The sequence below is a fragment of the Oryctolagus cuniculus genome, chromosome 9 (genome assembly GCF_964237555.1).
Source record: "Oryctolagus cuniculus chromosome 9, mOryCun1.1, whole genome shotgun sequence".
In the NCBI taxonomy this organism is placed as follows: domain Eukaryota; kingdom Metazoa; phylum Chordata; class Mammalia; order Lagomorpha; family Leporidae; genus Oryctolagus; species Oryctolagus cuniculus.
In genome coordinates, this window is record NC_091440.1 from 99,373,309 (window position 1) to 99,396,670 (window position 23,362).

Sequence of the window (23,362 nt, forward strand, 5' to 3'; positions counted from 1 at the left end):
GGGCCGGGCCGAAGTCAAGAGCCTTGAGCTCCATCCAGGTCGGCCATGTGGGTAGTAGGGACCTAAGTGCTTGAGCCGTCATCTGCTGCCTCTCAGGGTATGCATTAGCAGGAAGTTGGATGGGAAGTAGAAGAGCCAGGACTGGAACCAGGCACTCTGACATGGGATGTGGGCATCCCAGGGAGCAACTTAATTGCTGCACTAGATGTCTGCCCTTTTTGTGTTTATACTTCTTGGAGCTTGGTCAGCTTCTTAGGTATTCATGTAGTGGTTTTCATCAAATTTGGGAAATGTTTGGCCGTTATTTGTTCAGATATTGCTTCTGTCCCGTTCTTATCATCTTATCCTGAGACTTTACACTTAAGGTTGATTGATACCATCACGCAGGTTCATGAAATTTAGTTCATTCAGTTCATTTGTCTTTAGTCCATTTTTTGCTCTGTTCTTCAGATTGCTTATTTTATGTTGATGTGTTTTAATGTTCACTGTCTCTTCTGCCATATCCAATTTGCTGCTAAGACTACCCAGTGGATTTTTCATTTTAGTTGTCCTGCTTTCTGTTTCTTGAATTTTTATTTTTCATTTCTATATTGAGATTTCTTGTCTATTTCAACACAGACTATATTTGCTCTTTTTTTAAGATTTATTTATTTATTTGAAAGGCAGAGAAGAAGAGACAGAGAGAGATCTTCTATCCAATGGTTCACTCCCCAAATGGCTGCAATGGCCACATCTGGATCGGCTGAAGCCAGGAGTCTACAGCTCCTTTCAGGTCTCCCACATGAGTTCAGGGGATCAAACACCTGGGCCATCACCCACTGCTTTCCCAGGTGCACTAACAGGGAGGTGGATCAGAAGCAGAGCACCTGGAGCTTGGCACTCTGATAGCGGATGCTGGTATCACAAGCTGCAGGTTCATCCTTGGTACCACATGCCAACCCTAGGACTCAATTTCTTTTTCTTTCTTTTTTTTTTTTTTGACAGGCAGAGTGGACAGTGAGAGAGAGAGACAGAGAGAGAAAGGTCTTCCTTTGCCGTTGGTTCACCCTCCAATGGCCGCCGCTGCAGCCGGCGCACCGCGCTGATCCGATGGCAGGAGCCAGGAGCCAGGTGCTTCTCCTGGTCTCCCATGGGGTGCAGGGCCCAAGCACCTGGGCCATCCTCCACTGCACTCCCTGGCCACAGCAGACAGCTGGCCTGGAAGAGGGGCAACCGGGACAGAATCCGGCGCCCCGACTGGGACTAGAACCCGGTGTGCCGGCGCCACAAGGCTGAGGATTAGCCTAGTGAGCCGCGGCGCCGGCCTCCTAGGACTCAATTTCTAACTCTGTCTTTTCTGCAGGCTTATTGGGGCTTGGCTTTAGACTTTATTGAACTGAGACTAGAAGTATTATTGTAGGACATGGAAGTGGTCCTTATTCCTAACACATGGTGTGACTGGATTCCAGGGATATTTACTACTATTTACTTTTATATATATAATAATGTCATTGAGTTATAATTCATATACCATACAATTCTCCTATTTAAAGTATACAATTCAGTGGTTCTTGGTACACTCACTAGGTTGTACAACTATCTGCATCAGGGGTGGGGAAACTATTTTTCTGCCAAGGGCCATTTGGATATTTATAACATTATTCATGGGCCAGACATAATTATCCATTTAAAAATTGGCCTGCTATAGATTTACTGAATTTCACATCCTACCTGTGGTTGCCATGGCATGGCCAGACCAAATGATTCTGTGTGCCTCGTACAGCCTGCAGGACAGATATTCCCTAGCCCTGATCTACCTAATCAATTTTAGAACATTTTCATCCCTCTCAGAAGAAACTCCATACCCATTAGTCATTCCCTATTTGTTTTCAGCTCCCCCGCCAGCCCTAGTCTCCTTCCTGTCTCTGTAGATCTGCCTATTCTGGATAGTTCATACAGATGGCAGCATGTGGTATGTGGTCTTTCACTTAGCATAATTTTTATGAGCTTTCTCCACAGGGCAGCATGAATCAGTGCTTCACTTCTTTTTGAGCAAGTAATACTCCGTCGCGCAGATGTCTCACCATTACTATCCTTTCATCAGTAGATAAGCATTAGAGTTATTTCCATTCTGACTATGATGAATACTGTTGCTGTCAACACTTATGTACATGTTTTTAATGTGGAAACATTTTCATTTCTCCGGGTACAGCAGGGATGAAATTGTTGGGTCACATGGTAACTGCATGTTTAAGCTGTTGAGGAAATGGTTGAGTATTTTTCAAAATGGCTATACGATTTTACAGTCCCACCAGTATATCAGAATTTCAGCTTCTCTCTGTCCTTGTCAGCATCTTTATTATCTTTTTGTATTGTAGTCATTCTAATGGGTATTACTACAGACCACATTGTGTGCTTCTCAATTTGTACATCGAAGCCCTAACTGCTCCCCCCAACCCCGCCCTGAGAGCTTTAGAAGAGGGAGCCTTTGGGAGGTTAGATGAGGTCATGAGGGTTAGGCCATGCTACAGGTGGATATGATTTGAACGCGTCCCCCAAGGGTTTGTGATGCTGGGAGGTAGTAGAACCTTTTAGAGATGGAGCCCAGTGCAAGGTCATTGGTCATTGGAGGTGCTGCATCAGAAAGAATTGATTTAGTTCTCCAGAGAGCCAAGTTAATTCCTGTGAGAATAAGCTGCTCTGAAAGGGCAAGACTGGCACTTTCCTGCTCCCTCTGGCTTCCCATGTTGCTGTGAGATCGCTCCCTCTCACTCTGTCTTGCTATGATTCCATCTGTCATGATGTGACATAGTCAGGGGAGCCCTCGTCAGAGACCAGACCACAGGGCTGCCTGATTGTGGACCCTGAGCCTCTGAAAGTGTCAGCAAAGTAAGCCTCTTTCCTTTATGCATGACCCAGACTCGGCATTTTATTATAGCGGAGGAAATTGGACTAATACAGGCCCTCCAGAGGCCCTGACCAGAAGAGACGTCGGAGGGCCAGCTCACACTTCCTCCTCCCTCCTGTGTGTGAAGACAGTGAAAAGGTAGTTGGCCATCTGCAAGCCAGAGAGAGAGCCCTCTCCGGAGCCTGGCTGACTGTTGGCACCTGGTCTCAAACTGCCAGTCTCAAACTATGAGAAACCAACGTTTTGTTATGGAGACCTGAGCAGGTATGAAGTGAAACTTCACTGTGTTTTTGATTTGCATCTCCATAATGGCCAATGATATTGAGCATTTTTTTAGATATGTGCTGGCTCTTACCTGTCTTCTTTGGAGAGGTGCCTATTCAGATCCTTGGTTGGGCTGTTTGTCTTTTTATTATTGGGCTGTGAGAGTTCTTAATATATTGTAGCTTATCAGACATATGATTTATAAACACTTCCTCCAGTTTCGTGGGTTATTTTTGGGCGCGGTGTCTGCGTCACTGAAGATGATAGTTTGAAACACGGTAAGCAGTGAATGCAGATCTCCGTGGCCTCCTATGTGAGTTATGGATAGAGGAAGCAACCAGAACATCTTTGGAAAATCCCAGTGAGCCATGACTTGTGACCTTTCGTATATTTGGAATACTTACTGTTCTTTTCTCCAGGAAGTAGAGCACACAGTAAGTGACCCCTACCTGACATCGTTGGAGTTTCAGGAGCTCTGAGCAGGGGACTTTCCTTGGAGACAGATTACCTCTGCTTAGTGCCCAGCCTGACAGCTGACTGCTTGAATGGGAGCATTGCCTCTTAGAGCTCAGGGATTTTAAGGCTGTTCAGAGCCCACAGTAACTTGAGCTTATGCCAGTAGTGTCTTTCCATAGTTTTAGATGTTTAGGAGCAAATAAAAGTCCTTCAGAAATAAAAGCAAAGGATTTTGGAGTGGAAACATTGTAACAACTCTTCTATCCCTTTTCCCAAAAGACTACATGGGATAGGCCTTTTAAATAAACACGAATGGAAGTTAATTTAGTTTTGTAACATTTTAAAATATGTATTTATTTATTTGAAAGGCAGAATTATAGAGAAAGAGGGGAACAGAGAGACGTCTTCCATCCCCTGGGTCACTCGCTAAATGGCCCCATCCGCGGGCCTAGGCCATGCAGAAGCCAGGATCCTGGAACTCCCTCTGAGTCTCCCATGCAGGTGCAGGGGCCCAAGCACTTGGGCCATCTTCTGTTGCTTTCCTAGGTGCATTAGCAGGAAGCTGGATCAGAAATGGAGCAGCTGGGACTCCAGTTGGAGTTCTGAGCTACGGGATGCTGGCCGTGCACTGCGCAGCAGTGTCGGCCTGGTTTTGTATTTCTTGGCACCACTTAAGATCACTGGAGCTGTTCAGGGATGACCAGCTTGTCACTGAATATCATCACCTGCTGCACGTTCCGGAAAGCATTTCTCGGAGTCACACTTCAGTGGCTAGCTGCCATTGGTGGTGCGTTGAGTCCCCCTTGCCAGGCGAGCAACCTCGAAGTTCACTGAGAGCAGGTGATCTTAAGCTCCTGCCTGGCACGTGTGAGCGACTCAGGCGAATCGCCCCGCGCTGCGTCTACCCTTTCATGGTGGCGAGTGTGTCCCAAGGTGCTTGGATTACACACGAGGTCGACAGGTCCTGACTGGAGGAATCTGGATTTGAGAGCTCCCTGGCTGACCTTGGGCTGTGGCTTGCCTTGGGAGAGTAACCTTGTCTGCGGGGGCTGACGTATGCTCTGCCGCTTCTCTGAGGTGGGGAGCAAACCCAGCTCAGATGCGAGAGGCCAAGAGGCCGGGAGCCCACGCTCACTTCTGCGCACGCGCAGTGCCCCGCAGGCGCTGCCCGGCCTGGTTGCCGCCCTGTCGCCCTGTCGCCCAGGATGGAAATGGGTACTGAGGGAAGCTGCTTCTCAGCCCAGGGCGACCGCAGCGTCTGCACACCGAGGGGCTCTGTGCTAGCAGATTGTTTGAGTACCGCCTTGTTTACTGAGCTTTCTGTGTCACTTGTGACTTCCCCGGATGGCTTCTGTGGTCTCGGGAGATCTGTGAGCCCTGTGTTCCCGACTCGCCGTCATTCCGCACTGCGGGGCCTGTGGGCCTTGCAGCTCGGCAGGCCCACGAAATGCGGCGGAGCTGCTCCTGGCTGGCTTCCCCGGGGACACATTTTCTGTCAGCCACCCCATATTAAACAGAGAGACAGCGCCTCCACCGCAGGATTTAGGAGGCTACGTGAGGTGAAGTGAATTAAGCGAATTCCTGTGGAGAGCTGTTTTCCCTCCAGCATACTCCGCACTTTTTTCAGAGGTGATCTTTCTTCAGTGGAGAAATAAAAGCCCTTTTTAGGACAGATAACCGGGCCGTGTGGCTCACACCCACGCCGAAAGCTAACTGTATGAGACTGCTTCTACCGTGTTTGCTTGTGACAGCAGGAAGTCCCATTGCCAAGTCCAAGTGCGGCTGGAGCCCCTCTGGAAGGCCAGTGCCAACGCGGGGCCTGTGAGCGCGCCTGTTGTGAAACTGCCGAGCTCCTTGTCCTCGGGGAGGAAGCTTTGGTCTCCACAAACCCAAATGAAGTCACCAACCACCTTCACAGAGAGGCGGGCGTCAGACATGGGCTCGGAGCCTTGGGTGTAGCTTGCTTTCATGCACACTTGGGCCCCTGCACCCGCGTGGGAGACGCGGAGGAAGCTCCTGGCTCCTGGCTTTGGATCAGCGCAGCTCAAGCTGTTGAAGTCACTTGGGGAGTGAACCAGCGGATGGAAGACCTCTCTCTGCCTCTCCTTCTCTCTGTGTGTGATTCTGACGTTCAAATAAATAAATAAATCTTTAAAAAAAAAATAAGATTTCTTTCAAGGTTTATGTATTAGTTTTCAAATGGTTGCTAAGTTATTGGGACATAAATACTTATTAGGTTGTTTGGACTTTACTTAACCAATGGAAGTGTGAGGTACTTCTTCTGGTCGCAGGATCAGGACTCCATGTAAAAATTGCTGAGGCACTAAAAGAAATATGAACCAGGTCTCATTGACTCTGCCATACCTTTGTTTTCATGCTTTATGAGGGTACCTCAAATAGTGCATGAAAAATGGGATTAAAATATAAACTTATTTTGGGCCAGCGCCGTGGCTCACTAGGCTAATCCTCCGCCTAGCGGCGCCGGCACACCGGGTTCTAGTCCCGGTCGGGGCGCTGGATTCTGTCCCAGTTGCCCCTCTTCCAGGCCAGCTCTCTGCTGTGGCCAGGGAGTGCAGTGGAGGATGGCCCAAGTACTTGGGCCCTGCACCCCATGGGAGACCAGGATAAGTACCTGGCTCCTGCCATCGGATCAGCGTGGTGCACCGGCTGGCGGCGGCCATTGGAGGGTGAACCAATGGCAAAGGAAGACCTTTCTCTCTGTCTCTCTCTCTCACTGTCCACTCTGCCTCTCAAAAAAATATATATATATGTAAACTTATTTTGGTGCAAAAATAGTCTAAACTCCAATGCATATGAGAGGGTTCTTCAAAAAGTTCATGGATATACATATTAGGAAAAAATTGTGCTTGGATTTCAAACATTTTGCACTGAAATAAATGTTCAGTTCCACTTCCATTAACTTTTTGAAGTATCCTTGTATTTTCTGTTTCACACACACACACAAACAAAAAACAAACAAACACAATTACTCAGAGAGGACAGTGCTTTACTAAAGTGCTTTGACAGACTCATAGAATGACAAATGCCCTAAACAGCACTCTGGCCTCAGAACCAGCCCTTATGGCATTCGGATCTGGCTAAAAAGCCCATGAGAGCATTTCAGGCATGGAAAGCCAAGACACTGGGAAAAAATGACTTAAATGAAAAATCTCTGTGAGATCCCCGTGGAAAGAAGGGGCCATCAAAGAAGGGGGTACCTTTCTATGAAGGAAGGAAAGAACTTCTGCTTTGATTATGGCCTTGTCTAAATAAGGTCGGAGTTTGTGAACTCAAGAGGCTTCCATAGCCTTGGCAGCTCATGACAAGAGCCTCGGGTGATTATTGACATCATAAATAAAAGTGTTAATTGTTAAATCAACAACAGGAGTCACTGTGCACTTGCTCTCCATGTAGGACCTCTGTCTTAATGTGTTGTACTATGAGAATTAACAGTAGAACTGGTCTTCAAACAGTACTTTATACTTTGTGTGTCTGTGTGGGAGCAATCTGTTGAAATCTTTACTTAGTATATACTAAGTTGATCTTCTGTATATAAAGATAATTAAAAATGAATCTTAATGAAGAATGGGATAGGAGAGGGAGTAGGAGATGGGATGGTTTGCCGGTGGGAGGGTGGTTATGGGAGGAAGAACCGCTATAATCCAAAAGTTGTACTTTGGAAATTTATATTTATTAAATAAAAGTTTTCTATAAAAAAGTGCTTTGAAATATAAGAATTAGTCACATCAGCCCCTTTTGCTTTGCAATTTCTTTCTTTCTTTCATTCTAAATTTATTTTCATCTCTTTGAAAGGCAGAGACAGATAGAAAGGCATCTTCCATCTTCTGGTCCAAAGCCTAATTGCCTGCAACAGTTGGAGTTGGGTCAGTCCAAAGCCAAGAACCCGGAACTCAATCTGGGTCTTTCACATAAGTAAGTGGCAGGGACCCAAGTACTTGGGCCATCATCTGCTGCCTCTCAAACTACACCTTAGCAGGAAGCTAGATTTGAGCTGGGACTTGAACCCAGGCTCTCTGATATGACATATGGGCATCCAAGTGATGACTTAACCACTGTTCCAGATGTCTTCCCCTGCAAATTCTTTTCTCTGTTCTGAGGGGTTTGTCCATTTCTGTTTCCTCTAGGTAGTGTTTGGTCTGGGATAAGCATGTCTATTATAGGAAGAGGCAACCTAGCTTCGTCTATCTGTGGTATCATCCTTTCTTGGGTTTCATAAAGCTTTCAACTGTTGCTTAGCAAGAAACTAGGGATATTTATATCTTGTTCTTCTGTTTTCATGCCTTTTTGTGTACTACTGAACTTTGCCTCTCAGTGCTGAATCATGGTGGCATCTCTTTGAAGACATAGCAATTAAACTCAGCAAGTATAGTACCAACAGTGGGCATTACTCAATTGCAGAGACAATAACACGAATGCCTGTGACCAAGTTCTGTCATTTGGAGCCAATAACAATTATGTCATGACTGCTGTTTAGCTGACAGTATTTAGATTTGCATTCAGATTCCAGAGTTGTTCAACCACAATAAAATGTGTGTTGATGATTCTCACGTCCAGCATCAGCTAGAGTTGACTGATGGTGGCTGCTAGGATTGTGTGCTTTGTTAAGCAGGATCCTGAGACTCGGTCAGGGGTTAGCAGGAAAGAGCCCCATTACTCCATCACTGTGTCTTTCTAGCAGTTTCTGGGTAAGGTGAGAGGAATGGGCCGTATGTGAGGAGCTGCCCTCCAGGGGAGGGGATGGAGAACATTTGGAAGGTCAGGGTGATGCAGTGGGATGACAGTGTGGCACAGATGTGAGTGATCATGGCAGAGACAGATGCTATAAAGCTTGCTATCTAAGCCAGCATGGGAGGGAGCTGCAGCTTTAGCCAACGGACATGTGGCTGTGGCCCTTGTGTGAATACCTGGGTTAGGGGCTCGATGGAGGAGGTTGTGTTAAGGGGGAGATGGCTGGCAGTGGAACATCTTTCTAAAAGTTTGGCAATGAAGGATAGAAATTGGGCAGTAATTTGAGGAGGTACTAGGATCAAAGGAGAACTAGGAGGTGGGGTGTGGATACATGAAAGAGGAATTCAATCGGTGGAGCAAGGTGCCAGAGACCTCTGGGGTGAGGCATTTAAGTGCAGGTGAAGGGAATCCCCCAGCTCATCCATCGGGAGTGGGTGGATAACCAATAAGGTGTTCCTTAACCCTTTATACTTCCTCCCATGTCACCCACAGTTATTTGCTTCTTCCTCTCCCTCTTCTCTGCTAAATTTGAAAGGCAGAATGAATGAAAGACGATGAGAGACAGAGTGACAGAGCAAGAGAGGGAGAGACCTTCCATCTGTTGGTTCACTTCCCAAATGCCCACAATGGCCAGGGACCGGGCAAGGCTGAAACTAAGAGCCAGGGACTCAATCCAGGTCTCCCACATGGTTTGCAGGGGCCCAAGTATTTGGGTCATACGCTGCTACTTCTCCAGGTACTTTGGCAGGGAGCTGGATCAGACGCAGAGCAGCTGTGACTAGTACTGACTCTCCCATATGGCATGCTGACGTTGCAAGTGGGGGCTTAACCCCTCGCACCACAGTGCCAGCCCAGACTCTCCTCACTTCTACAGAGCCCACTTCCCAGCTTCCCTCTCTCAGCTCCTGCAGTCCCAGAGGAGTTGGGGTCCTTTTGCTTCTGGCCTCCCGATCTCCATCTCAGCTTTGGTTTCCTCCAGGACATCTTCTTTTTCCTGTTTCTGTTTTCCTTTCTCCCCTCACCTCTGGCCTGGTGCTCAGCCTTTTGCTGCTTTCATAAACTCATGCCCCATTTCCAGCTTCAGTGTCTTCTTAGAATACATTTTAGCATCTACAACCATTACATTTTGATTACTCAGTTCCTATGACTATGACTTATTCTCAGTCCCTAGAGCCAGGGATCTTAACAGCTGAACAGTGAGCTGGAGATCATCTCTGCTAGCACTTACTGACATATGTTTTCTCCTTAAGAATAGTAGGTGAAAATGGAGGCTTGTGTGAAGAAATAAATTTACAAAATGTGGCTTTCAACCAAATCCAACCTGCCTCTCCTTGGCCCTATAGCTCCCATACTTTTGCTGCTTCTCTTTGGACCATGTGTCTCAACAGAATGCCAGCTGTCTAGCTCCAGTTGGTCCTGAGGCAGGGCTCCCAGCCTGCACTGCTGGATGATGTGACCGAGCCTCTGGACTGCAGAGGACAGTCTCTTCCCAGGCCATCTCTAAGCGCTACAGGACAGACAGCGAGAATGCCCATATGCTGGCTCGAAGAAGCTACAGAAGACAGACCTTCACCCATGCTACCCCCCTTAAGATTTATGGGTTACTGCTCTTGTAGGAGGCCTGCTAGGTAGGAAGGTAGACTTTAGCCTATGTGTGTGAGAGGGGCCAAAGAACAAAGGAACGGGAAGGCCAGCTCAGGCAGCCCAGTATTTGCACATCAAAAGTCTAGCCCGTGTCCCATAAGCTTGCAGGTGGGTCCCAGCCTTCCCTGGCCTTCCCCTCAGGACTCCTCAGGGGAATCTTCCCAGCCCTGCACAGGGGATCTGTTTGGTCCAATAACACTGTGTTGCTAAAGCTCCAGGAGGAATTTCAGGAATTCCATGCCGGAAAAGCCCTCTGCCCAATAATATCTCAGGAGGAGAGAGAGTGGGGAGGAGGAGGAGAAGCAGTGGGCCCTTAGCCATAACAGCTCCAGTCTGAATGCATGAATGCAGACTGGGCCCTCAGTTCCTTGCTGAGATGCCCCCCTGGCCTGCCAGGTGTCGTCTCCTCATTAAAACTTCACTAGCTTGCTTACGGCTGAAAAAAATGGAATAAAATAAAACCACAGGACCTCAGTGTATTCATTTGCAGTGTGAATTCCTCAGGGGCAGGAGCATTTCCCATACGTGCTTGACTGTGGAATCTTCTCTGTCAGAAGTCCTGAGCAATCCACAGCCGCATGCAGAAAGTGAACACTGTTGCAAGGATCAGAGTCTGACAGATCAAGTAGGCCCTGGGCGGGGATCTGGTCAGCAGTTAAGCCACCACCTGGGTCCTTCACAGCCCATCTCAGCAAGTCGCTGCTCTGCTTCCTGCTAATGCAGAACCTGGGAGTGGCAGGTGACAGTGTAAGAACTTGGATCCCTGTCAACCACATGCGAGTCCAGGATTAAGCTCTAGACTCCTGGCTTCAGCCTGGCCCAGCCTTGTCAACTGTTGTGGGCACTTAGGGAGTAAATCTGCAAATGAGAGATTCTCTCTCTCTCTCTCTCTCTCTTGCTCTCTCTTTGTCTCTTGCAAGTAGATTAAAAGGAAACCAATCAGTAGACTCCAGTGGTTGGTCATGGCTTCACCAGGAGCCATGTGAGAGTGCCACCTGTGTGATGTGTATGAAGCATGAGCCAGTCTGTAGCAATGGTCTTATCCCTGTGTGTGAATTGACACCTCTGGTAAAGTGTTCTGAATTTCCCCAACTGAAAAGTAAGAGTTAGACGCCGAATCTGGTGAGATCATAGCCAGTTTAAGCCCCTCTTGCCAGGAACCACAAGCAGCACTCTGTGGCCTCACAAGGAAGCTTGTGAGCTAGAAGATAGCCCTTCCTGAAGAAGCTTCTGAGCTAGAAGATAGCCCTTCCTGATTGTTCCACTTCCATCTCTCCCAGATGCATCTGGTGTCATGGCCTTACTGTCTGCCTAAATACAGTGCCCTCACCATCATCATGCTTGTGGGCCTTTGCACATGCCTGCTTTGTGGTCTGCGATGCCTTTTGTACTGGCTAGCCGGCAACGCCCCCACATTTCCCACAAGAGCCCTGCGTGCCACACCTCCCAACCTCTGTGAACAGCCTGTTTTCTTCTCAAGGCTTCTAAAGTCACTTGTGCCCCCAGATTCTAATATAAAATCCTGCACTCTAACTGGAGCCCTTGAGGGCGGAAGCCCACTTCCACTTCTCATGTGCCTGCCTTCCACTTCCGGCCCAGGGCCGGCTCAGGGCAGGTCTGGGTAAACCTGATGCAATGCAGGAGCCCTTGCTGGTGAGGCCAACTGGCCAGGAGCAGCAGCAGGAGCACCGAGGAAGCCTTTCAGAGACCAGTAGCATCTGAGGAAAGACCTGGAGGAAGCCAGAAGATGGGCAAGCTCTTCCAGGTGCTGGGTAGAGAGGAGGGCAGAGAGGCAAGAGGGAGGACAGGAACAAAGGACGTGCGAGATCTCATTCATTGGGCAGAGCCAGAGAATGAGGCAGGGCGGGGGGTGGAGGAGAGCAGAGCTCTGGCAAAAGAGGGGGTGGGAGGAAGGCTTTGAAGGCAGAGAGGTGCGGGAGGTGGAGGGAGAGCCTGCGGGCAGGGAGCAGTGTCCATGTGGCCTCCAGCTGCCCGGTGGTGCTGGGGCCAAGCCCTCACCCAGATGTCTCAGGCCAGCCTCTGGCTGGCTCTCAAACATTTCAATAGCAGAAACCATCTCAGAGGAGGTGATATTTTTAGCCAAGGGATCTGGCTGTGGTAGGCAATGACTTGAATCGTTCCGTGGTTACTAGAGTGACAGGGAGGCTCCCGTGGCCAAATGGGATTGAATTCTGATTCTGACTTCCCTCCGGACACCCTGTGACATGCCAGGAGGTCCGCCTGACCCTCTGGATCACACTTTGCCATCTGTAACCTAGTGAGAGCAGTGACTTCCCCTGCAAGGCACTGAGCTTTGGAAAATAAATTTAGGACGCTTTCCAGCTGAAAACACTATGCCAAAGTTTGGTAGTGGCTCTCTTAGGAAGTGCTTTTTCTTCTCATTGCTTCTTAGTATTTTCTGAACTCTCTGCAAATGAACATATAACAAAATAAAACCTAAAGTGACTTTGAAAGATGTAATCCCAGGGTGGACATTTGGCAGATTGGTTAAGATCTGTCTCTTATCTGAGTGCCTGGGTTCGATTCCCAGCTCTGGCTGCTGACTCCAGCTTCCTGCCAACCCAGATGGTTGGAGGCAGCAGTGCTGGCGCAAGGACTTGGGTCCCCACCACCCACATGGCAGACCTGCATTGAGTTCCCAGCGGCTGGCTTTGGTCCCATCCTGACTGTTGGGGGAATTTGGGAAGTGAACCAACAGATGAGATCTTTCTCTGCCTCTGGAATAGATTTTTTCTAAATTGTAATTAAAAAAAAAAAAAAGTAGCACTTGGAACTGGTCAACTTACTAGAATTTGGTATTGACTTACTAATTGACAAAGGGTCCGTCATTAACTTGTCCGTGTATGTGCTGTGTGTTAGATGTAGGATGCCAGCTCCTGTCAGTGCCCACGGTAACCTGCCATCCAACTTCGGTTCCAGGGCTCCCTCCTGCAGTTGGGGTTTGGTCTCATGGACAGGGCTAGGGTCGCAGTTTCTATTCTGAGACAGGGCAGGGAGGGAGACAGCTGAAAGGTCTGTTTTCTCCTTGATTGACTGCCCTAGTTTGCACATAGCCTCATACCTGGTAGCATTGAGACCTGAGCACTCACAGAGCTGTTATGTTCTGATAGGGTCTCGTGGAAAGAGACTCTTCAGTGATTGGACAAGTTTGTGAACATGATTTGTGTGTGTGTGTGTTTAATTATGGCAAAGTGCACGTAACATAAAATTGACCATTTTAACCACTTTCAGGTGTACAGTTCTGTGGCATTGGGCACATTCATGTTCTTGTGCAGTCATCTCTACTATCTTCTCCAACTGAAGTTGTGCTTAGGATTGACCCTATTGTTTAATTCATGTTAGACAGTAACTCCCCATTCCCTCTCAGAGCCCCTGGTAACTTCTGTTCTGCTGTCTACATCTGTAAGCGAGATCACGTGGTGTTTGTCTCTCTGGGCCAGGCTCACTTCACTCAGCTTGATGCCCTCCAAGTTCACCCACGCGGTCACCAGCGACAGATTCCCTTCTTTTACAAGACTGAATAGTATCACACCCATCGTGTATGTGTCTCACATTTCCTTTACTCCTTTTCCCACCGACGGACACTTGGGGTGGTTCTGTATCTCAGTTATAAATTGTGCTGCAGTGAACATGGGACTCTGAGTATCTCTTCTGCCACATATAGATTTAAATTCTGTGAACACATACCCAAAAGTGCAATTCCTAGATTAAGTAGTTATTCTATTTTTAGTTTGTTACTTTTTAATTTATAAATAGTGGAAATTTGTTTCTTGCTGCTCTAGAGGCTGCAAAGTTCAAGACGAAGGCGCTGGCAGAGGCGCTGTCTGCCGATGGCCGCGCTCTGCTCCCACAGTGGTGCCTTCTTGCTTGTCATCACTTGGTAGAAGGATGGAAGAGGGGAGAGGGGGCTAGAGTATTGCCTTCAACCTCTTTTTAAATTTTTTTTAAAGATTTATTTATTTTTTACTTGAGATTCAGAGTTACACAGAGAGGAGAAACAGAGAGAGAGAGAGAGAGAGAGAGAGAGAGGGAGGAGAGGCAGAGATAAAGAAAGAGGTATTCCATCTGATGGTTTACTCCCCAGTTGGCTGCAACGGCTAGAGCTTTGCTGATCTGAAGCCAGGAGCCAGGAGCTTCTTCCGAGTCTCTCATGTGGGTGCAGGGGCCCAAGGACTTGGGCCATTTTCTACTGCTATCCCAGGCCATAGCAGAGAGCTGGATCAGAAGTGGAGCAGCTGGGACTCGAACCGGTGCCCATATGGGATGCCAGTGCTTCAGGCCAGGGCATTAACCCGCTCTGCCACTGTGCTGGCCCCTTCAACCTCTTTTCATAGGGGAACTAATTTGATTTTCACTTTGCAAAAGTCCCATCTCTTAAAGGTATCATCTTGTGGTTAAGTCCCTAGATACAGATTTTGCAGGGACACACACACACACACACACAAGCATTTAGGTCACAGCATTCACCACAGGCCCTTCAAATTTCATGTCCTTCTCCCATGCCAAATGCATTCATTCCATCCCTGCAGCCCCCAGAGTCTTAACTTGTTCCAGAACCAACTCAAAAGTTTAAAGTCCCAGCTCTCACCTAAATGTTATGAGCCAGAACCAGATGAAACTCAAAGGGGCGTTTCATTCTGTGGCAAGCTGCTCTTCAGCTGTGAACCTGTGAAATCAGACAGGTTCTGAACTGGCCCACAGTGACGGGTCAGGCATGCAGTGGACATTCCCATTCCAAATGAGAGGAGGAGGAAGGAAGGAAAGGGAAAAGCCCCCACATTCAAAACCCAACCATGGGGCCGGTGTTGTGGCGTAGCAGGTAAAGCCGCTGCCTGCAGAGCCAGCATCCCATATAGGGGCCGGTTCAAGTCCTGGCTGCCCCACTTCCAATCCAGCTCTCTGCTATGGCCTGGGAAAGCAGTAGAGGATGGCCCAAGTCCTTGGGCCCCTGCACCCACATGAGAGAGCAGAAAGAAGCTCCTGGCTCCTGGCTTCAAGATCGGCCCAGCTCCAGCCATTGAGGCCACTTGGGGAATGAACCAGTGGATACAAGACCTCTTTCTCTTTCTCCGCCTCTGTAACTCTGCCTTTCAAAAAAATAAATAAATGTTAAAAAAATATATTTGTTTCAGTTATTTGAAAGGCAGTGACAGGGAGAAAGAGAAAGAGAGCAAGGTTGGTCTTCCATCTGATTCATTCCCCAGATGGCTCAACATCTGGGGCTGGGCCAGGCTGAAGCCAGGAGCCAGAAGCTCCATCCAGGTCTCCCAAGTGGGTGGCAGGAGCCCAAGCACTTGGGCCGTATTCTGATGTCTTCCCAGGCACGTTCGTGGGGAGCTGGATCTGAAGAAGAGCAGCCGGGACTCAAACCAGTGCTCTGATACGGGGTGCTGGCACTGTAAGTGGCAGCTTAGCCCTCGCTCCCCTCCTCCTGACCCCGCGCCACAACGCTGGCCCCTTATTTTCAGTTTTTTGAGGAATCTCTCTCTCTTCTTTTAAAAGTTTTTCACTCTAATTAAGGTCTCTAACATTTTTATTTTATGACTTTTTCCTCCAGATTTATTGAACATACAAAATTCTACATAGAAAGTGATCTGGACGTACAGCTTTCAGAACATCCTTTCTTATTAATATCTTGTAAGTCCACCCAGAAAGGGTTAAAGAGCAGCTTACTCTGTAGTAAATAGAAAAGTGCCCAATGCGCGGAAAATGAACTGCCTAATTACTGGACCTTAATGGAGTTTAAAAAAATTTTTAATTTAAGAAAAGTATTTATTTGACAGGCAGAGAGAGAGACAGATAGAGCTCACACCCACTGGTTCATTCTCCAAATGCTCACAACAGCTAGGGCTGGGCCAGGAGCTAGGAACTCAGTTCAAATCTCCCACATGGGTGGCAGAGATTCAGTTACTTGAGCCATCACCATTGCCTCCCATGATCTCTATTGTCAGAGCCGAACATGAAACACAGGCACTCCAGTATGTGATGTGGGAATCCCAGCAAGTAGCTTAACCACTAGACCAAATGCCCAATCCATAATAGAGTTATAAAAATTAACATCTGTGGGATTGAATCCCTCTGATAGCTGTTAGAAAATTGATACAGCCGGCGCCGCGGCTCACTAGGCTAATCCTCCGCCTAGTGGCGCCAGCACACCGGGTTCTAGTCCCGGTCAGGGCGCCGGATTCTGTCCCGGTTGCCCCTCTTCCAGGCCAGCTCTCTGCTGTGGCCAGGGAGCGCAGTGGAGGATGGCCCAAGTGCTTGGGCCCTGCACCCCATGGGAGACCAGGAAAAGCACCTGGCTCCTGGCTCCTGCCATCGGATCAGCGCAGCACGCCGGCCGCGGCGGCCATTGGAGGGTGAACCAACGGCAAAGGAAGACCTTTCTATCTGTCTCTCTCTCTCACTATCCACTCTGCCTGTCAAAAAAAAAATAAATAAATAAAACAAAACAACAACTGATAAAGACACGAGAGGCCCTTTTGTGCTTTCCCACTGGGTGGGAACAGGTACCACCCAGCATGCTCGCCCGATGGGGGGCCTTGCACAGCTGTCCCAATTAAGCCCATGTGGATCTGCACAGGACACCAATCACAGACAGATTCTTCACTGTGTCCAGGTGCTGCTCCAACCGCCTCCATCCAGCGCACTGTCCACCTGGCCTAGGGCCCAGAAGCACATCCTGCAACATATTCTACAGCTACCTGACAATGAGTCTGTGCTCCCCATCACACCATAAGCTCCTCCATGATTTTGTTCGTCTTTGTGCTTCAGGGGTGAGGAACCTTTTTTTTTTACCAAGAGCCATTTGAATATTTATAACATCATCTGCGGTTCAGAAAAAATTATCAACTTAAAAATTAGCCTGCTATAGATGTATTGAGTGGTTTGGTGTTTTTTTTTTTCTTCTTTTTTTGACAGGCAGAGTGGACAGTGAGAGAGAGAGAGAGAGACAGAGAGAAAGGTCTTCCTTTTGCCGTTGGTTCACCCTCCAATGGCCGCCACGGCTGGCATGCTGCGGCCAGCGCACCGCGCTGATCCGAAGGCAGGTGCCAGGTGCTTCTCCTGGTCTCCCATGGGGTGCAGGGCCCAAGCACTTGGGCCATCCTCCACTGCCTTCCCAGGCCACAGCAGAGAGCTGGCCTGGAAGGGGGGCAACCGGGAAAGAATCCGGCGCCCTGACCGGGACTAGAACCCGGTGTGCCGGCGCCGCTAGGCGGAGGATTAGCCTCTTGAGCCGCGGCACCGGCCAGATGTATTGAGTTTCGAGTCCCACCTACAGTTGCTTTGGCAGAGTCAGACCAAATGATTTTGCAGGCTTCATACGGTCCACGGGGCCTGACGTTCCGTGCCCCTGTCTGGCTCCAGGCTAGGTGGTCAGTACGCATGTGCCGAGTGAATGGATCAGTGCTGTTGCCTTGATCTGATATTTCTCCAGAATCAGAACCCAGCTCTTGACCTGCACCCGACTTTCTGTGGGAAACTGAGCTGCTGGCCTTTTCCTTTCTGGGTCTTCTCGCCAGGGACCTAACGCTCATTACCGAATTGTGTGCCTGGTCGAACGTTCTTTGAGCTCGTCAGGTCAAGGTTGCGATGGAAACGTGCAAGATTCACACTAATACCTTCCCCATGGGAGGTTCTGTTAAATTTAAAAAATTTAAAGTTATTTCTATTTGAAATCATTCAAGACTTGTCATAGATTTATGTTTGTTTGTTTGTTTTTTAAGACCAGTCATTATATGGAAACAAATAACTTGGAACGTGCTCCCTTTTCTGTTTCTCTTGTAGCTAGGTCCTCCTCCCAGAAGCATCCTGTCCTGTCTTATTCTTCATTTTTATTTTTATTTATTTATTTTTTAATGGCAGACATCATCTATCTCTTTTTTTAAAGATTTATTTATTTATTTGAAAGTCAGAGTTACACAGAGAAGGAGAGGCAGAGAGAGAGAGGTCTTCCATCCGATGGTTCACTCCCCCATTGGCTGCAATGGCCAGAGCTGCGCCGATCTGAAGCCAGGAGCCAGGAACTTCTTCCCAGTCTCCCACGTGGGTGCAGGGGCCCAAAGGCTTGGGCCATCTTCCACTGCTTTCCCAGGCCATAGCAGAGAGCTTGATTGGAAGAGGAGCAGCTGGGACTAGAACCGATGCCCGAATAGGATGCTAGCACTGCAGATGATGGTTTTACCCACTACACCACAGCGCTGGCCCCTCTTTTTCATTTTTAAAAGTGTTTACTTATATTTAAGACAGAGAGAGAGAGAGAGAGACATCTTCTATCTGCTGGTTCACTTTCCAAATGTTCACAACAGAAGTGGACCAGGCTGAAGTGAGGAGCCAGAAACTCCATCTCCAGGTCTCCCATGTGGTGGCAGGAAGTTAGACTTGAGAGTGGAGCCAGGACTCGAACCTAGGCAGGCATCCCAAGTGCTGTCTTAATGACTGTACCAAATGCCTACCCCACGTTCCCATTTTAAAGATCACAAAACTGAGGACCAGAGGGAAATAATTCAGTATTACAGCAAATAAATGGCACAACTGTTTAAACCCCAGTGACCTTTACTATGCTGGAGAACTTAACATGCTTAGTGTTGTTTCTCTTCACAAAGCTGTAGATCACCCCAAAACAATATGAAGCACAAAAGTGTTTTAAAATCCCTAATGTTTAGAAGCCTCAGATTTGTTCTAAGCTTTGTCTTAGCTAAGAACTCTGCCCGTGAGTTAAGGTAAACAGTTGCTGTGCTGCAGTTTTTATTGAAGTGTATGTTGTAGAAGGTTCCGCACTATTCCCACCTGCACGCCTCTGTGTGGGTGACGTGGTTCTTTCAGAAGCTTTGCTGGATTCCATCCCCTTTCCCCTGCCTTTTCAGTGCTGGTAGACTTCCTCTGTCTGGGGCACAAGGGCCAGGGCCCAGGCAAGCAGAGGTCAGAAAGGGTCCCGGCATGCACTGTGCTCGTACCAGGTGTCAGACCCCAGCTCCAGGCTGAGCAGCCTGAGTGGGGATGAGTGGGCCTCACTCGCTGCGTCCCCTGCCTCGTTCCCTCGCACGGGCAGTGGCTTCCGTCTGCACCAGCGGCATCGCCTGCCAGGGATTGGGTCTCTGGGAGATGACAGGGCTGTGGCCGCCGCTGTCAGGTAGCAGAGGGAGACGGAGTTTCAGCTTTGTCATCTGCAATGTTTCTGTGATTTCTCTCCAATCTGATGTTTTACTTGGATCGTGGCCTTGAATGTATACTCCGTGTGGATAGCTTCCTCATTCCTGGAGGCCTTCTTCTCACTGCTGCTCCTCCCCTGAGCCCGACTGAACCTGCTCACGGGCACCTTCACAGGGATGCCAGCACCCGCCCGATGCCCACCTCGGCCTCCTCCCATCCTGCCCCTGAATTGTTCAAATTCTCACTTCTACTTTAAAAAAATGTTTTTTCACTTATTTATTTGAGAGGCAGACAAAGATTTCCCATCTGCTGGTTCACTTCCCCAAATGCTCACGACAGCCGGATACGGACCAAGACTGAAATGGGAACTAAGTTCAAGTCTTCCCACATGAGTAGCAGGGACCCAATTAGTAGTGCTATCACCTGGTGCCTCCCCAGGGTTCACATTAGCAGGAAGGAGTTAGGAGCTAGAGCCAGGCATCAAATCCAGGCAGTCTGATTTGGAAGGTGGTATTTTAAGCCACATCTTTTTTTTTTTTTTTTTTTTTGACAGGCAGAGTGGACAGTGAGAGAGACACAGAGAGAAAGGTCTTCCTTTTTGCCGTTGGTTCACCCTCCAATGGCTGCCGCGGCCAGCGCACCGTGCTGATCCGAAGCCAGGAGCCAGGTGCTTTTCCTGGTCTCCCATGCGGGTGCAGGGCCCAAGCACTTGGGCCATCCTCCACTGCACTCCCGGGCCACAGCAGAGAGCTGGCCTGGAAGAGGGGCAACCGGGACAGAATCCGGCACCCCGACCGGGACTAGAACCCGGTGTGCCAGCGCCGCAAGGCGGAGGATTAGCCTATTGAGCCGCGGCGCTGGCCTAAGCCACATCTTAACGACAGAGCAAACGTCCACTCGTCATTCCCTTGTTTTAAACAGCCTTAAACACAATTACTTTAATAATGATTCTGGTCTCTTAAGCAGCCCAAGACTCCTGGCCGACAAGCTGGGAGACTTTCCTAGAAAGCCCAGGCCTAGGGTGTAAGTACACTTGTGTACATATTGGGGCAAATTGTGTAGTGTATCAGTCTACCTGGAAGATGACCAAGTGAGATGCAAAGGTGGTGTCCTGGTGTTGGGTAATTTGCAGCCGCTGTTGTGATGTTAGGAAGCCCAGTTGCTCTCTGTATTACTGAATGTGCCCATTTGAGGCCAGTATATACAATATAAGAAAAATTCTTTCGCAGCAGAATCTCAAACACTGTCCAAATTCTTTTACAGCATAATGCTAAACTCTTGCTGATTAAATCTTACTGGAGCTTGTAGATCATAAAATGGGGTTTGGATTTTATTTTATTTTTTTTTTAGAAAACAGATTTTTGTTGTAGTGATATGTGTTTAATGGAATCTGACCTACATTACTGCCGCCAAGAAGAACTCAAAATTACTGATTGGAGTTAATGTGGTGCAAAGAACTAAGACCCGCTCATTCTCGGGAAACTGGGGGGAGGGAATTTAATGAAAGCGTTGAGTCAGTAATTTTTGTGGCTTGATCTCGCCACATGTGGTTCCCTACTTTAGAATAGAGTCTTGGAGATGGGTGTTGTGAAAGAAATAGCCAAGGATTAAGCATCAACAAATGGGATTGATCGCTAGCTCTGGAACCCACTGCAGTTTACCTGACCTCCTTGGGAAGTCAGTTCCTAGCCTGTAAGACAGGGCTGAGGTGAGATAAGTGTTTTTTCAGACAGTAACTAGGAGCCAGTACGATTCCCTCCCCCCCAGTTTTCAACTGCATAAATATTTTTTTCTTTTGCCTCAACATACAATTTTGGTAGAAAAACCAATTCGACTTCCTTAGGGAAAAAAAAAAGAGTTGAAAACCATTGGACTGGATAATCACCGCCCCTGAGCCTTTGTGATCAATGTAAGGCCTGCCCATCAAATTGTCACACATGTGCTCAGGGCCAGGGAGGCTCCCTACGCCAGAAGCCCAGGTCGACCAGGGTTGGCAGCCAGGCAGACTCATGCCTCATGCCTCAGGTCCCCTTGTACCAGAGAACAATCCAGAACATCCCTTTGGGCTGTAGGGAGAGGATGGAGAGGATTTTTTTTTTTTTTTTTTTGACAGGCAGAGTGGACAGTGAGAGAGAGACAGAGAGAAAGGTCTTCCTTTGCCGTTGGTTCACCCTCCAATGGCCGCTGTGGCCAGCGCGCTGCGGCCGGCGCACCGCACTGATCCGATGGCAGGAGCCAGGTATTTATCCTGGTCTCCCATGGAGTGCAGGGCCCAAGGACTTGGGCCATCCTCCACTGCACTTCCCTGGCCACAGCAGAGAGCTGGCCTGGAAGAGGGGCAACCGGGACAGAATCCGGCGCCCCGGCCGGGACTAGAACCCGGTGTGCCGGTGCCGCTAGGTAGAGGATTAGCCTATTGAGCCGCGGCGCCGGCTGGGAGAGGATTCTTATCACTAAATCCTTAGCCTACGTGTAGGCAGTGGTTTTCCAGAATAGTCACACACCATATGGGACTAGCATTTGGGCCAGGGGCTAAGATGCTGCTTGGGATGCCTGCATCCCATCTCCCAGCGCCTGGGTTGCATTCTCGTTTCCACTACCAATTTCAGCTTCCTGCTAATGCACACTCTGGGAGGCTGCAGGTGACAGAGTCCCTGTCACCCACATGGGAAACCTGGATGGGAAGAGTTCCCAGCTCATGGCTTCCGCCAGGCCCAGCCTCACCTGTTGCAGGCATTTGGGGAGTGACCTAGCACATGAAAATCTCTCCATCTGTCTCTCTCTGTCTTTCTACCTTTCAAAATAAATTTTAAAAAATTGAATAGAAAAAAGGTTCTCCCATGCCTTTACTGTCACAACTGGAGTGAATCAGAACGAGACAATTTAAGAGTCCCCCTCTCTGGACCCCCCCCCCTAAGCTGTGGAATAAGGAATTCGGTCCCTGTGGCTATGAAAAGGGACATGAGAGAATTGTATTCCGGCAAGGTAACTTTGAGATTAGACGATAAGAATTGTAATAGTGGGACAATATTAGCTATTTCTCAGTCCCCCTCTTCTGGACGTGTTCTGGTTTTGCCCCCAGTGATTTGTCCCAACCCCCAGGGCAGCCTGACCCACCCCTGAGAATTCTCGTCCATCCCAGAGGCTCAGCCTTTACTGCCCAGCCAGTCTAGTCTGCCTTCCATTCCACTTCTTTCCCTGTTTCATCCCCAGCCCAGACCTCTTCCAATCTGAGAGTATTTCCTTACTCATGGAAGAGAAGTGATCCAATTGAACTTATTAAACCAGGAGACTGTTTCTCTGCACCCGAGAGGCATACACACAACACCCACAAACCCCAGCAGCTTGTGTAAGAGGAAGACATATCTATCCTAGATTGCTTCTCTGACAGCAGGGACCCCCGGGGCAGAGCCTTGCGTCTGTGGAATGCGTGGTGGATTTGGTTCACATATGGGCACTCAGTAAACGTTATTAATGAAGGGTAATGATTTGTCAAGTGATTGAAATTGTTTCAGGGAAGGAACTGGGAGTGAAATACAGAGACATTTCTCTGTCTCATGGGGAAACTGTGAGGTAGGTCATCCAGATGTATTTTCTTTGGGGGTTGTGAATTCTTTGCATGTCCAGCTATTGCTGTGTAATCATATTTTGCCTTCTCAGTCATATACATCATCGTATAGACATATATAAAGTATGTGAGGGTGCTTTAAAAAGTTCATGGTAAAATGGAGTCAAAAGATGTTTATTATTTTGGTGCAAACATTTTTTGAAATCCATGCATAGGGCCAGTGTTGTAGCATAGCAGGTTAAGCTTCCACCAGCAATGGTGGTATCCTATATAGACACTGGTTCTAGAGCTGGCTGCTCTACTTTCCATCCAGCTCCCTGCTAATGCACCTGGGAAAGCAGAGAAGATGGCCCAAGTGCTTGGGCCCCTGCACCCATGTGGGAGACCCAGAGAAAGCTCCTGGCTCCTGGCTTTGGCCTGGCCCAGCCCTGGTCATTGTGGCCATCTAGGGAGTGAACCAGCAGTTGGAAGATTGATCTCTCTTTCTCTCTGTGTAACTCTGCCTTTCAAATAAATCTTAAAAAAATAAAGAAATCCATGTAGTTTTTCTAATATGTATTTTTCACAAACTTTTGAAGGATAATCATATGAATGGATTTCAAAAAGTTTTTGCATCAAAA

The 23,362-nt window shown here is 48.4% G+C and overlaps 1 protein-coding gene across 2 annotated transcripts in view; it reads left to right on the forward strand.

Moving 5' to 3' along the window:
- The window catches only part of WNT5B (Wnt family member 5B), a 139,076-nt gene that overhangs the window by 16,931 nt on the left and 98,783 nt on the right, over positions 1 to 23,362 (forward strand). The gene's annotated exons all lie outside the window — the stretch shown is intronic.